At 40.2% G+C, this 13533-nt stretch overlaps 1 protein-coding gene and 1 pseudogene across 1 annotated transcript in view; one reads left to right on the top strand and one right to left on the bottom strand.

Moving 5' to 3' along the window:
* Window positions 1-13533, bottom strand: part of GPC3 (glypican 3) — a gene marked incomplete at its 3' end in the record, with an annotated part of 127021 nt that overhangs the window by 4371 nt on the left and 109117 nt on the right. The window lies entirely within an intron of this gene.
* On the top strand, window positions 10371-10774 carry LOC108528757 (40S ribosomal protein S24 pseudogene; annotated as a pseudogene).

Raw genomic sequence — 13533 nt, forward strand, 5'->3', positions numbered from 1 at the left:
ACAACTTCAGAAGATACTAATCTCATTCTATTAGATGTCCCCGTCCATGATACAATGTATCTGCCAATATTAAGGACATACTTTGAAAAACATGCATGCTAACAAAGGAGGTCAGGAAATCTAGTTCTGACATTCATAATTAAAAGTCATCCTCTGAGAAGGAAAATATTTTGTAGCAAAGATGCTGAAGAGTACATTTGATTGCATTTCTTCTAAAATGATAGCTTAACACATTCAGATTATTTAACTTTAAAAGTTAATTTGTGAATACACAGATCACCGATCATCAAATACCAATTGCCTTTGGGGGCTGTTTTAAAGAGACATAAAGGAGCATTCTTTATCTGTTGGGAATCAGCTTACTACTAGCCTCCTCTTTTATGTTCATATAATGCGGTCTGTTTAAATATCATCCACCTTCTGATGATACTACCAACTCCATCTTCTCTTCTTTAACTCCTACTGATGCCTGAAGCAGAGACCCTATTTGCAGATAAAAAGGTAAGGTTCATTATAAATCTTCTGAAATGAACTTCAGGAATGTGTCCCTAGAGACATATCCTTGGTCTTTTTCATATCAAAGCTTGCCAGCCACTTTTATGTCCACTCCTATAAAACAAGTGTCTTCCTGAAGCTACTTATTCTCATTGGAATAGTGTAAAGACATCTGTCAACTTAGTGATTTTGCCCGGTACTCCAGCTTCCAAAACTATTATAAATATTAAATCAAATTAGTCCCACAGCTGATCCTTTGTGGTCCTACTGTATTAATTTCTGCCATTCAGAAAAGTGCCCCTTTAGCTATGTATTTTCTAAAATGTCTTATCTCCCAGCCATGGATAAAGAGCCAAGACTAAACACTGCTCCCTGATCCCACAGTGACTCCATTTTTAAAAGACAGTTTTGGGTTTAAAAGCTTGCCAAACTTTTGAAAGTTGAAATAGCATCTACTGTTCTGCTCTATCCATGTGCTATTTAAATCCTCAAAGGACTCTCACAAATTAAGCATGGTTTCTGGTTATAGGAGTGTTGGGAATAGCTGCCCTGTGTCTTAAGCCTAAAACTTGCCATTATTGCATCTACTTCACAAGGCAGTAACCAAAAGTCCTGGTCCAACTGATGCTTATAGTTGCTTAAGTTTAGTGGCACTATTTAAAAACTCTGTGTTCTTGCACTATCCTTCAGGTATCTTGATACCTCTCCCACAGCTCTCAATACTTTTTTGTTTCTCATGTCTCTATCCTTTGCTCCTTAGCCAGACAAAATATTGAACCAAATTTTAAAAGTAATGAGTGTTAGAATGAAATACTATGAGCACATTAATAGGGCAAAGTAGATCTGTATGTGTTGATATGGCATCAAGTACGAGATACATTATAACAGATACAAGTAGCAGCATCCGTGGTGAAAATTGGTCTACATTTGCATTACTCTTATACACTCTATACATGTTCAAATATGCCCAGAAAAATTTTAGATGGATACATAAGAAAATGATAAGAGCAGTCACTTTCAGTGAGTGAGAATAGGGAGATGCTAGTGAAATCTTATTTTTTTTATATCCTTCTATATTTTAAAATATTTTTTACCATGACTGTTTTAATCTTTATAATAGTTTAATATATAATGAATGAAATTTTATAGTCATTAATTAAAATGTTTTTCCAGCNTAAGGGCAAATTGATATCTATAATTCATATTTTAAATTACGAAATAATAATGTTCATTGTAAACAATTCAAGAAGTACAGAAATAAACAAGGCATAAAGTAAAAGTTGCCCCATCAATCTGTCTTTCCAAGAGTGGACCATGGTCAACAGTTTGATATACATGTAGAGGTTTTCACCTCCATATACTAATGGGTTATTTTAACCAAAATTGGAATGATACTACTCATACTGATTTGCAACTTTGTATCACTTAGTACATATACTTTGGAGTGGACTTGTAATCCCAGCACTTTGGGAGGCCAAGGCAGGAGGATTACTTGAGCCCAGGAGTTTGAGAATAGCCTGGACAACATGGTGAAACCCCATCTCTATAAAAAATACAAAAAATTAGACAGGTGCTTTAGTAGAGACGGGGTTTCGCCATGTTGACCAGGCTGGTCTCGAACTCCTGACTTCAGGTGATCCGTCCACCTTGGCCTCTGAAAGTGCTGGGATTAAAGGTGTGAGCCACCATGCCTGGCCAACTTTTGTAGAGACGGGGTCTCCCTATGTTGCCCAGACTGGTCTCAAACACCCGGGCTCAAGTGATCCTCCCGCCTCAGCCTCCCAAAGTGCTGAGATTACACGCATGAGCCACAGTGCTCAGCACTTTTTTCTTTTGAACTATAACTCTCACATGATTTTCACTGCCACAGATGGGGGTCCTCTGAGGTAGTTTGTGTGTTATCTCCACAGGGTGACAGGCTGTGTTCTGGAAGGATGTTCAGGATTGAATTTCAATTTTCAGTCACTCTCACTGGATTCCCAAACCAGGTCACTCTCACTGGATTCCCAAACCAGCCTAGTTTGGGACAAGAGATTACAAAACACTCCTTAGAAACACTAACTCATCTCAACTAAAATAGGGAGTGAATGAATCTGGCATATTAAAGTGTTAATAATGACAAACTGAAAAATATAAAATAACCACAAAATAATGAGGCAGTCTCGATGGAATGGGCACACGTACCTGTGTGTCTCATTTTATGCAATGTAGGTATTTCAAAGAAGTTGTGTGTGAAATGAATTTCTGTGATCTAAATACTCTGAACAGGTCAAAGAAGCCTTGTTATTTAAATAAATTCTGTAAGCACATCTTTTAACTGAAAAGTAAGGAAACCCCTGTTTCAGAAATCATTTAGTATATTTTGCTTAAAGTGAGGTACACTTGTATTAAACTAAGGAAAACATCAGTGAATTGAAGTGTGTCTACTGTTTACATTATATATATTTCCAAGAGAAAGATTAATGAAAAGTGAAGATGCCTAAACTGATTGTGGTTTAATTCTGCACATAGCTCAATCTACCAAACAAAGAGTTTTTCATTGCATTTGCAGAACAGATGTATCCATAGTGGCACCACCAAAGCAGCTTCAATGTTGCAACTGAACATCTTTAAAGAGACCACATTTTATTTAGAATGCAATTAGGTATCCACTTAAGGTAGGCGATTAAGCATTCCTAATTCATAATTATTGATTCTAAAGATCATTTTTTTAAGAACAATCAAACTGTTTTTGGTCCTATAAAAATAATGGTGGTTACTTGTGGCTTTAAAAAGCTGGACTACATTTAATTTCAAAGTAGAAGCTAAATAATTTTGTAAAAATGAGTAATGCCCCAAAAAATGAAACTACATTTATGGTTTTATGCCTCTATAATCTGTTTATACACCAAATACAAGTCACAACTGTTCACAACAACTACCAGCTGCCCAAAGTGTTTGGATGTTATGCTTGAGGAATGGGAAAGGATCACTTTTTGTATGTTTCTGGCTTTTGTCTCTGATAAGAAAGTGAAACTTGACAAAAATATTGAGTTGGCAGTATTTTAATACAAAAACAGAACTGCTTAAAATTTAAAATTAAGTAAACCGAACACTAAAAAAAAAAAAAAAAAAATTTGCTGGGCGTGGTGGTGCACATCTTTGGAGGCTGAAGTTTGAGCCCGGGAGATCAAGCTGCAGTGAGCTGATCACACCAACTGTGCCTAGACTGTGACGAGTGGAGACCCTGTCTCAAAAAAAAACTAAAACTAAATATATAGACTTTTGGACAATTTTCATGTTATGGACACATGGAACTGCTTGTTCTTATTCTCTGTATGGCTCAATAATAACTTATTTATGCAATACCTTACTAACAATAATTGAATATTTTGTTAATATAAACAAGCTGCAGAGAACATCCTTGTATATCCGATGTTTCACACAACATTTGCATTTACATCTAGAAAGGATAAATCAATAAGAGTTTGAGTCAAATTATATTTCTAATCCCATTATGAGACAAAAAATAATTAACACACCTGCATTTTTTGCACAGCACTTTACAAAGCAGTTTCATATCACTCAGTTCATTGAGCTTCCTCAATCACACTGTGAAGTTGAGAGGTAGTAGGGCATATCTCTTTATTTTATTTTTATTTTTATTTTTGAGACGGAGTCTCAACTCTGTCGCCCGAGCTGAGAGTGCAGTGGCCCAGATCTCAGCTCACTGCAAGCTCTGCCTCCCGGGTTACCCATTCCTCCTGCCTCAGCTCCCAAGGTGCTGGATACAGGGGCCAGTCACCTCGCCTGGCTAGCTTTTTGTATTTTTTAGTAAGAGACGGGGTTTCCACCATGTTACCGGATGGTCTCGAACTCGCTGACTCGTGATCCGCCCATCTCGGCCCTCCCAAAGTTGCGGGATACAGGCCTGAGCACCGTTGCCCGGCCCATTATCTCTTTATACCTGAAAATTGGCACAACTTCAGAAGTATTACTAATTCTCATTCTATTAGATGTCCCCGTCCATGATACAATGTATCTGCAATATGTAGACCATACTTTGAAAACATGCATGGCTAACAAAGAGAGGTCAGGAAATCTAGTTCTGACTTCATAATTTAATAGTCATCCCTCTGAGAAGGAAAATATTTTTTGTAGCAAAGATCGAAGAAGTACATTTGGATTTGCATTTCTTCTAAAATGATAGCTTAACACATTCAGATTATTTAACTTTAAAAGTTAATTTGTGAATACAAGATCACCGCATCAAATACCAGATTGCCTTTGGGGGCTGTTTTAAAGAGACATAAAGGAGCTCTTTATCTGTTGGGAATCAGCTTACTACTAGCCTCCCTTTTTATGTTCATATAATGCGTCTGTTTAAATATCATCCACCTTCTGATGATACTACCACTCCATCTTCTCTTCTTTAACTCCTACTGATGGCCTGAGCAAGACCCTATTGTGCAGATAAAGAGGTAAAGTGTTCCATTATAAATCTTCTGAAATGAAACTTCAGGAATGTGCCTAGAGACATATCTGTGGCTTTTTCATATCAAAGCTTGTCCAGCCATTTAATGTCCACTCCTATAAAACAAGTGCTCCTGAAGCTACTTATCCAATTGGAATAGTGTAAAGACATCTGTCAACTTAGGATTTTGCCCGGTTACTCCAGCTTCAAAACCTATTAAAATATTAAATCAAATTAGTCGCCACAGGATGATCCTTTGTGGTCGCACTGTATTAATTTCTGCCAATTCAGAAAAAGTGCCCCTTTATGCTATGTATTTTCTAAAATGTCTTATCCCCAGCCCATGATAAAAGGCCAAGACTAAACACGCTCCCTGATCCCAAGTGACTCCATTTTAAAAGGACAGTTTTGGGTTATAAGTCTTGCCAAACTATTTTGTTTTTTTGAAATTTGAAATAGCATCTACTGTTCTGCTCTTAGCCATGTGCTATTAAATCCTGCAAAGGACATCTCACAAATTAAGCATGGTTCTGGTTATAGGAGGTGTTGGGATGACTGCCCTGTGTCTTTAAGCCTAAAAGCTTGCCCATTATTGCATCTACTTCCACAAGGCAGTAACCAAAAGTCCTGGTCAACTGATGCCTTATAGTTGCTAAGTTAGTGGGGCCGATTTAAAAACTCTGGCTTGCAGCTATCCTTACAGGTATCTTGATACCTCTCCCACGCTTCAATTACTTTTTTGTTTCTCATGTCTTATCCTTTGGCTCCTTAGCCAGACAAAATATTGACACCAAATTTAAAGAATGAGTGTTAGAAGAAATACATGAGCACATTAATAGGGCAAAAGTAGATCATGTATGTGTTGATATGGCATACAGTACGAGATAGCATTATAGACAGATAGCAAGTAAGCAAGCATCCGTGGTGAAAATTGGTCTACATTTGCATTAGCTCTTATAGCACTCTATTAGCATGTTCAAATATGCCAGAAAAATTTTAGATGGATACATAAGAAAATGATAAGACGGTGCACATTCAGTGAGTGAGAATAGGGAGATGGCTATGAAATCTTATTTTCTTTTATTATCCTTTCTATTGTTAAAATATTTTTTACCATGACTGGTTTAATCTGATATAGTTTAATATATAATGAATGAAATTATAGTCATTAATGTAAAATGTTTTCCAAGCTTTCTTGAGGTAGAATTGTAAAAATTAATACATGTACATCTTCCAATGTGATGTTTTGACATATGTAAGCCATTGTGAAACAATTTATGCCAAACGCAGCTAATAACGCTATCATCACCCTCATAATAATTATCTTATTTTTGTGTTGAGAAGCAGTTTAAACTACTCCTCTTAGTGATTCAAAATACAATATAGTATTTTATATAGTCACCATATATAGCATTGTATCAAGCAGTCATTAGTTGAAGGCGCGGGTGCGGTGGCTCAAGCCTGTAATCCCAGCACTTTGGGAGTCCGAGACGGCGGATCAGCGAGGTCGGAGATGCGAGACCATCCGGCAACCCGTGAAACCCCGTCTCTACTAACAATACAAAAACGCAGGCCGGCAGTGCCGGGTGCCTGGTATCCCAGCTATTCGGAGGCTGAGGCAGGGAATTGCGGAAGCCCGGCGAGGTGGAGCTTGCAGTGAGCTGAGATCCGGTCCACTGCAGCTCCAGCCGGGGACAGAGCGAGACTTCGTCTCAAAAAAAAAAAAACAAAAAAAACACAAAAAAAAAAAAACAAAAAAACAGTCATTAGTTGTTTTAAAGGCAAAAGAGAACAAAACAAAAGAAAAACAAAAAGTGGGCCCAACTTACATGCACATCTCAGGGCCTCTGGGAAATCCTTCCTGTTAATAAGAGTTATGTTGACCATCACCAATGTCCTTCCTCAAAGGTGCTTTCTTATGACAGAACACATATTTGGGGCAATGTTCACAATGTCACCCTTCAGTTTTTTCAGACCTTAGGTGGCTGACATCAGGTCACAAACTCAACTTTGTTAGGTTAAACATAGCCCACATTGGCTGGGTGTGGTGGCTCATGCCTATAATTCCAGTACTTTGGGAGGACAAGGTGGGCAGATCGTTTGAGTCTAGGAATTTGAGACTTGCCTGGGCAACATGGTGAAGCCCCATCTCCACAAAAGACACAAAAATGAGCCATGCATGGTGGCGTGTGCATGTAGTCCCAGTCCAAGCTACCCAGGAGGCTCAGCTGGGAGGATCACTTAAGCCTGGGAGGTGGGGGTTGCAGTGAGCTAAGATCAAACCACTACACTCCAGCCTGGATGACAGAGTGAAACCTTGTCTCTCTTTTTCTCTCTCTCTCTCTCTATATCCCATATATTTCCTTTTCTTTTCATTTTTTTTTTTTTTTTTTTTGAGACAGAGTCTTGCTCTGTCACCCAGGCTGGAATGCAGTGGTGCAATTTCGGCTCACTGCAACCTCCACCTCCTGGGTTCACGCTATTCTCCTGCCTCAGCCTCCCGAGTAGCTGGAACTACAGGCGCCCACCACCACGCCCGGCTAATTTTTGGTATTTTTAGTAGAGACGGGGTTTTCACCATGTTAGCCAGGATGGTCTTGACCTCCCAACTTCATGATCCGCCTGCCCACCTCGGCCTCCCAAAGTGCTAGGATTATAGGCATGAGCCACCATGCCCGGCCCTATTTTCTACTCTTCAGTGAGGTAACTCCAACCGGCCTATTTCAAAAAGACAGTATATCAGTGAGGATGTGAACATGAGTGTAAATTATCAGTTGTATCCTCCCTCAAAACAGAGGCAAAGAAGTTATTCAAGTTCTCAATACCTTTTTCCTGTAGATGCCTGAAGTCCTCACCTGATGAGAATTGAGGGCCTCCCTGAACCACCCTGAGTCATGCTGACCTCACTGCCCTCACATTGAAATGTATTGTGGGCACTGCCCTGAGTTGCTAGTGCTCCTTTTATGTATATTCCATTTGCCACCCCATGTACTCTGTGAGGTCTTTGAAGGCAGAGGTTTGGTTAGTTGTTTTGTTTTGTTCTTGTTTTTTTAAATCACCCAAAGCACCTCATGGTACTTATACTGTCAGTTACTGAGTGCTTTCTCTGTGCCAGATACTGTTCAAAGCACTGAAGAAAAAGAAAACATGTACTTAATCCTCCTGACTACCCTATTGGCAGCTGTTTTTGCTGCTGCTGAGGCACAGAGAAGGTAAGTCACTTGCCTAAAGTCACACAGCTTGTCTGCAGCAGAGCTGGAGTGTGAACTTTAAGAATCCATCCCAGTTGTGTGGGTTCTTAACCACTATGCTGGTCTTGCTTCCTTAGAGAGAAACGATGTTGACTAAATATTTGACATTTCCTCACTACCCTGCTCCATTGCTTCCTTGTAGGAAACAATGGATGAGCTGCTTATAATGGTCTACAAGGCTCCCAGCAGCATCGCCACAAAGCTCTCTTGGCCTACTCAGCAAGATTCCTGGACTTGCCCTTTAAGAGAGCCCTGTGTGTCGGGTTTCTTCTCTTACACAGAGATCTGACAGTATGGCTATTTAATAGCCATACTTTGGGAGGCCATGGTAGGCAGGCGAAGGCTATTCAGTGGCATACTTGTGTTCTTGGGAGACAAGGTGTTGAAGTTAGAGAAATAAATAATCCACCACCATCACCATCCATGCCACTAGACACATACCAAAGACTATTTGAAGATTTCAAATGCCTAAGGACAATAGGAAAACAAATACAGGATAACAATGTCTTAGTGCATCCCTGCTTTTGTCACCCTGGCTACAGCAAGGCAACATGTGTGATGTGCCCCTGGGGAATTTCATGTAACATGCGTGCTCTGAGCTTCAAGCCCAGAGGGAAGTCAATTGGTGAAGGGTGCCTTGGCAGCTTTGCATTAATTCATTAATTCAGCATTTCATTTTCTCAGGCTAGCTCTGTGCCACTGGAGCACGTGGTTCATGACAGGCCTTGAATGAGGAGGAGCCAGCGTGGCCCCAATTCTTCTTATCCACAGACTGCTCAGAGTGTGTCAGGAATGGGGACACTGTTGGCCATGGGGGATTGTAATGATGGGTTAGCTACTTAGTAATACTCATCTGTAATTAAATTAATTGTCCTCCTCTGCAAAATGCTGCTTCTCTACTGAAGCTTTGACATGGTTCTGGCAATGAATACTAGCAAGTGGAGGAGGAAAAATAAACTGAGAGATGTTCCTACCTCCCAAATCTAATGTTTTCTTAACTGGACATGCTATGTAGCATGCTAGAAGTGTTACCTTACATGCGGCATCTTCTTCTTTATCAAGTTTGGTATCTGTTTAGCACAAAAATGACTGTCATAATACTAAGAAAATCCTATTTGTGAAGTGAAAAGGGGGACATGCTTCTGTTCAGGAAGATTGTCAGGGATTGGGGAGGGGTTGGGGAGAGAGGGAAAATCCTGCGCAAAAGCCATAAAGAGAAAAGGAACCTCATTAAAACAGGACATCTGGCCATGCTTGTCTTGGGACAGTTGAAGCAAAGAGAGCACTTGTAGGAGAGGAATAGAGTCAAACAAGCGTAAAATAGGCGATCTTTTCTTCTCATTTCTGTTCTGGTTGAGGCAGCAATGGCGTAGTGGAAGGAAATCAACAAATTCAAATGTAGATCATTTGAAATGGAAGCATTCTCAGAGATCATCTGGTCCAATCCACTCACTGTGTAGATGAAGAATCTGATACCCAGACAGGGACTTTTGTAACAACACATACATTTATTATCACAAGTCCCACATTTAGAAGAAATCCCTTTCTTTAAAAGGTCCCTCAAGCAGATCTTGCTGATTTTTGACACTTGCTAGTACTGATTTAGGACAAGGGAACTGCTAGAAAAGTCACTTTCCTTCTTCCCTTAAGTATCAGAATGATTCCAAGTGCTTGAGAGCCAATCAAAAGGACTAGGTCCCCACCAAAAAAAAATTTGATTTCACAAAAGTTTAATATGCTGCCCAGCTATACATGGCTAAAAGTAAGTTAGAGATCTCACATTCTCAGAGCGCCATCTTATGGACAAGCTTCAGTATTGCATGTAATCCCTAACTCAGTGATTTACCTGTTTCTTTGGAACGCATTCTGGTCACAACAATCACTCCGGGAAAAACTGGATAATTTAAAGAGCATAAATAGCTTTAAAGACAAACCAGAAAACAGGGTAGAAAAACTATCCTATTAAGAGGCCTAAGAAAACGTCCTTTTCTTTATCCATGATACAGTGTTAATTTACATAAATGCATGGTAAAATAAAGCAAAGGTGAAAAGAGCTGAGATTTGTAAATGTGCTTAATAAAGACAGAAACAATTAGCTTCCGTTTATTTATGCACATATCTAAATAAAAATGTCTTTCTCTTTCCTGGCTGTCTGAGGATAGACAGCCATCATGAACGACATGGTAACTATCTGAACTACAAAGTTCATGATCAACCAACTACTTCAGGGGAAACAAATGGTCATTGATGTCCTTCACCCCAGGAAGGCAACAGTGCCTAAGACAGAAATTTAAGAGTGCCTAAGACAGGAAAAACTAGCCAAAATGTACAAGACCACACCAGATGTCATCTTTGTATTTGGATTCAGAACTCATTTTGGTGGTGGCAAGACAACTGGCTTTGGCATGATTTATGATTCTCTGGATTATGCAAAGAAAATGAACCCAAACATAGACTTTCAAGACATGGCCTGTATGAGAAGAAAAGACTCAGGAAAGCAAGGAAAGGAACACAAGAACCCAATAAAGAAAGTCAGGGGACTGCAAAGGCCAATGTTGGTGCTGGCAAAAGCTGAAGGAGTAAAGGGCTGCAATGATGTTATCTGTGGCTGCTGTGGATTTTCATGAAAGGATTTATAAACTAAAATTTTCATGTGAAAAAAATGTCTTTCATAATTGTTTGCATAGCAGTACTACTTCAGAGCCAATGTTAAGCTAGGAGGATGCTAGAAACAGATATATCCACTTTACTCCAAGAAGTACCTGTGTTCTCCAACAACAGCCTTTCAGAAATTACAAGTAGATTTCAGTAGACAGGAAGCAAAATCTAGGAAAGAAACCCAGGGGATGTAAACCTATCTCCTTCTTTTTCTTTTTTCTTTTTATTATACTTTAAGTGTGCAGGTTTATTACATATGTATACATGGCCATATTGGTTTGCTGCACCCGTTAACTCATCATTTACATTAGGTATTTCTCCTAATGCTATCCCTCCCCCATCCCCCCATCTCATGCCAGGCCCCGGTGTGTGATGTTCCCTACCCTGTGTCCAAGTGTTCTCATTGTTCAATCCCCACCTACGAGTGAGAGCATGCGGTGTTTGGTGATGTAAATCTATTTCTGTATCTCAGTTAGTAGCCATTAGCTATATGAGAGAATAACTGCATTAGAATTCATTTACAGTGCAGTCTCCAACCTTACTTTGAGGAGGGACTAAAAGATTTGTCTCAGTACATAATCAGGAAGCCACTGAAACCCAGAGAAGCAAATAATATTTTTCAGATGGTGAGGAAAGATTGAGAAGTTAGTATCACCCACTACAAGGAGAAGAGTCTGTGGCTGCGGGGAACAGTCCCCCAGCAGAAAGGGGAAGGTAATGAGAAAATGCTTGAGATGAGGTCACCTGAATGTTACTCTGAAGAAACCAACTTTGCAGAAGAGGCTAGAGATAAAGAGAGAGAAAAGTAAATAAGCACAGCAAAAGTGATTCTTGTGAGAATTGCAAGCTAGGCAGAACCCAAAGTGTATGCAAGCTGGTAAGAACTAATCGTGGCGGTCAGGACACTAGGCCAGAGCAGTGTCTCTCTGATGGCTGTCCTTGAGGGGAACATACAAATGAGGAGAGGACTCCAACTGTGTTTAAAACAGAGAAAGAAAAGGTGTAATTCAAAGCTCAATAATCGGGGTGGGGAATAACAGAACAAGGAGTGTGGTAGAGACTTCTTATTCCATCACCCCAAACTCATTTACCAAGTCCTTCTAGTCCAGAGAACTAGGACCAGACATTTTCTTGTTCTACTCAAGTTAAAGCAAAAGGACACGATCTTTACCTGGTGTTTGTTTGTTTTTAAGATGGAGTCTCACTCTGTCTCCCAGGCTGGAGGTGCAATGGCGCGATGTCAGCTCACTGCAACCTCTGCCTCCCGGGTTCAAGCAATTCTCTGCCTCAGCCTCCCAAGTAGCTGGGATTACAGGCACATACCACCATGCCTGGCTAATTTTTGTATTTTTAGTAGAGACGGGGTTTCACCATCTTGGCCAGGCTGGTCTTGAACTCCTGACCTCATGACCTACCTGCCTCAGCCTCCCAAAGTTCTGGGATTACAGGCGTGAGCCACTGCACCCAGCCTCTTTACCCATTTTTAAGTTAGATTTTAATTGATGAAAATATGAGGGTTGGAAAGGACCTTTGAAGTCATTCAGCCCAATGTTCTCCTCTTACAGAGGGGCAAACCGAGGCCCAGAGGCCAAACAACAGCAACTGAAGTTATTATTGGCATCACTGCTAGGGAGACAAGAATGAAGCTGTTACCTCCCCCAAACAGAATAGCAAAGAACAAAGGGGCAAGGAACTAGTCACATACCTCAGCAACATGAGGGCATTGTATGAAGGTAACTGAAGTTCAAAATAACGACCAATAATTGTTGTAAGAGATTAAGTTCAGTTAGGCAGTCATAGTTTACTGAGGCAGCAAGTACATAATACATTTTAGAGAGACAGAGTTATGTGGTGGAAACAGCACTGGCCTTGGAGTCAGAGACATGGGTTAAAAGCTGGTGCCCCCACCTGCTGTGTGACTTTTGACAAATAATTAAACCTTGCTGAACTCATCTATAAAATAGGAATAATGCCACCTGCACTGTTTTGAGAATTATTTGATATAATGAATTTTAGCAAATTGAGATAACATGTGCTTAAAACAATGCCAGGCACATAGAAAGTTCTATATGAGGGCTGCTATTATTTTTATCACATGAAAGCACCAAACACAGAATCTCAAATGCACTAGATGTTCAATAAATGTTATTTGAGAAGAATCCCCTGCTGGGCATGGTGGCTCACACCTGTAATCCCAGCACTTTGGGAGGCAGAGGTGGGCGGATTGCTTGAGTCCGGGAGTTTGAGACCAGCCTGGGCAACATAGGGCGACCTCGTTTCTACAAAGCTTAAAAACAAATTAGCCAGGCATGGTGGCCCATGCCTGTGGTCCCAGCTACTTGGGAGGTTGAGGCAAGAGGAGCACTTGAGCCCAGGAGGTTGAGGCTGCAGTTAGTTATGTTGGTGCCACTGTACTCCAGCCTGGGTGGAGTACAGGAAAACCAGTCTCTAAAAAAATCAAAATAAAAAACGAAAAAAAGAGCTTCCTGAGAGAGAAGAAATAAACCTTGCAATAAATAGCCAAGGGAAGCTTCAAATCCCTTCATCCCCACATTGAGAACTTAAGAAATGGAAGAGTATCAGTTCTCTTATTTTGTCCTCAGTAAAGTATGGGTCAAGGCATGAGTAGGAATGGTTTATCATCAGGGAAAATGGGCAAGGGAAAAGCACTGGAAC

This window comes from Rhinopithecus bieti, unplaced genomic scaffold, assembly GCF_001698545.2.
Source record: "Rhinopithecus bieti isolate Rb0 unplaced genomic scaffold, ASM169854v2 scaffold_5781, whole genome shotgun sequence".
Classification (NCBI taxonomy): Eukaryota; Metazoa; Chordata; class Mammalia; order Primates; family Cercopithecidae; genus Rhinopithecus; species Rhinopithecus bieti.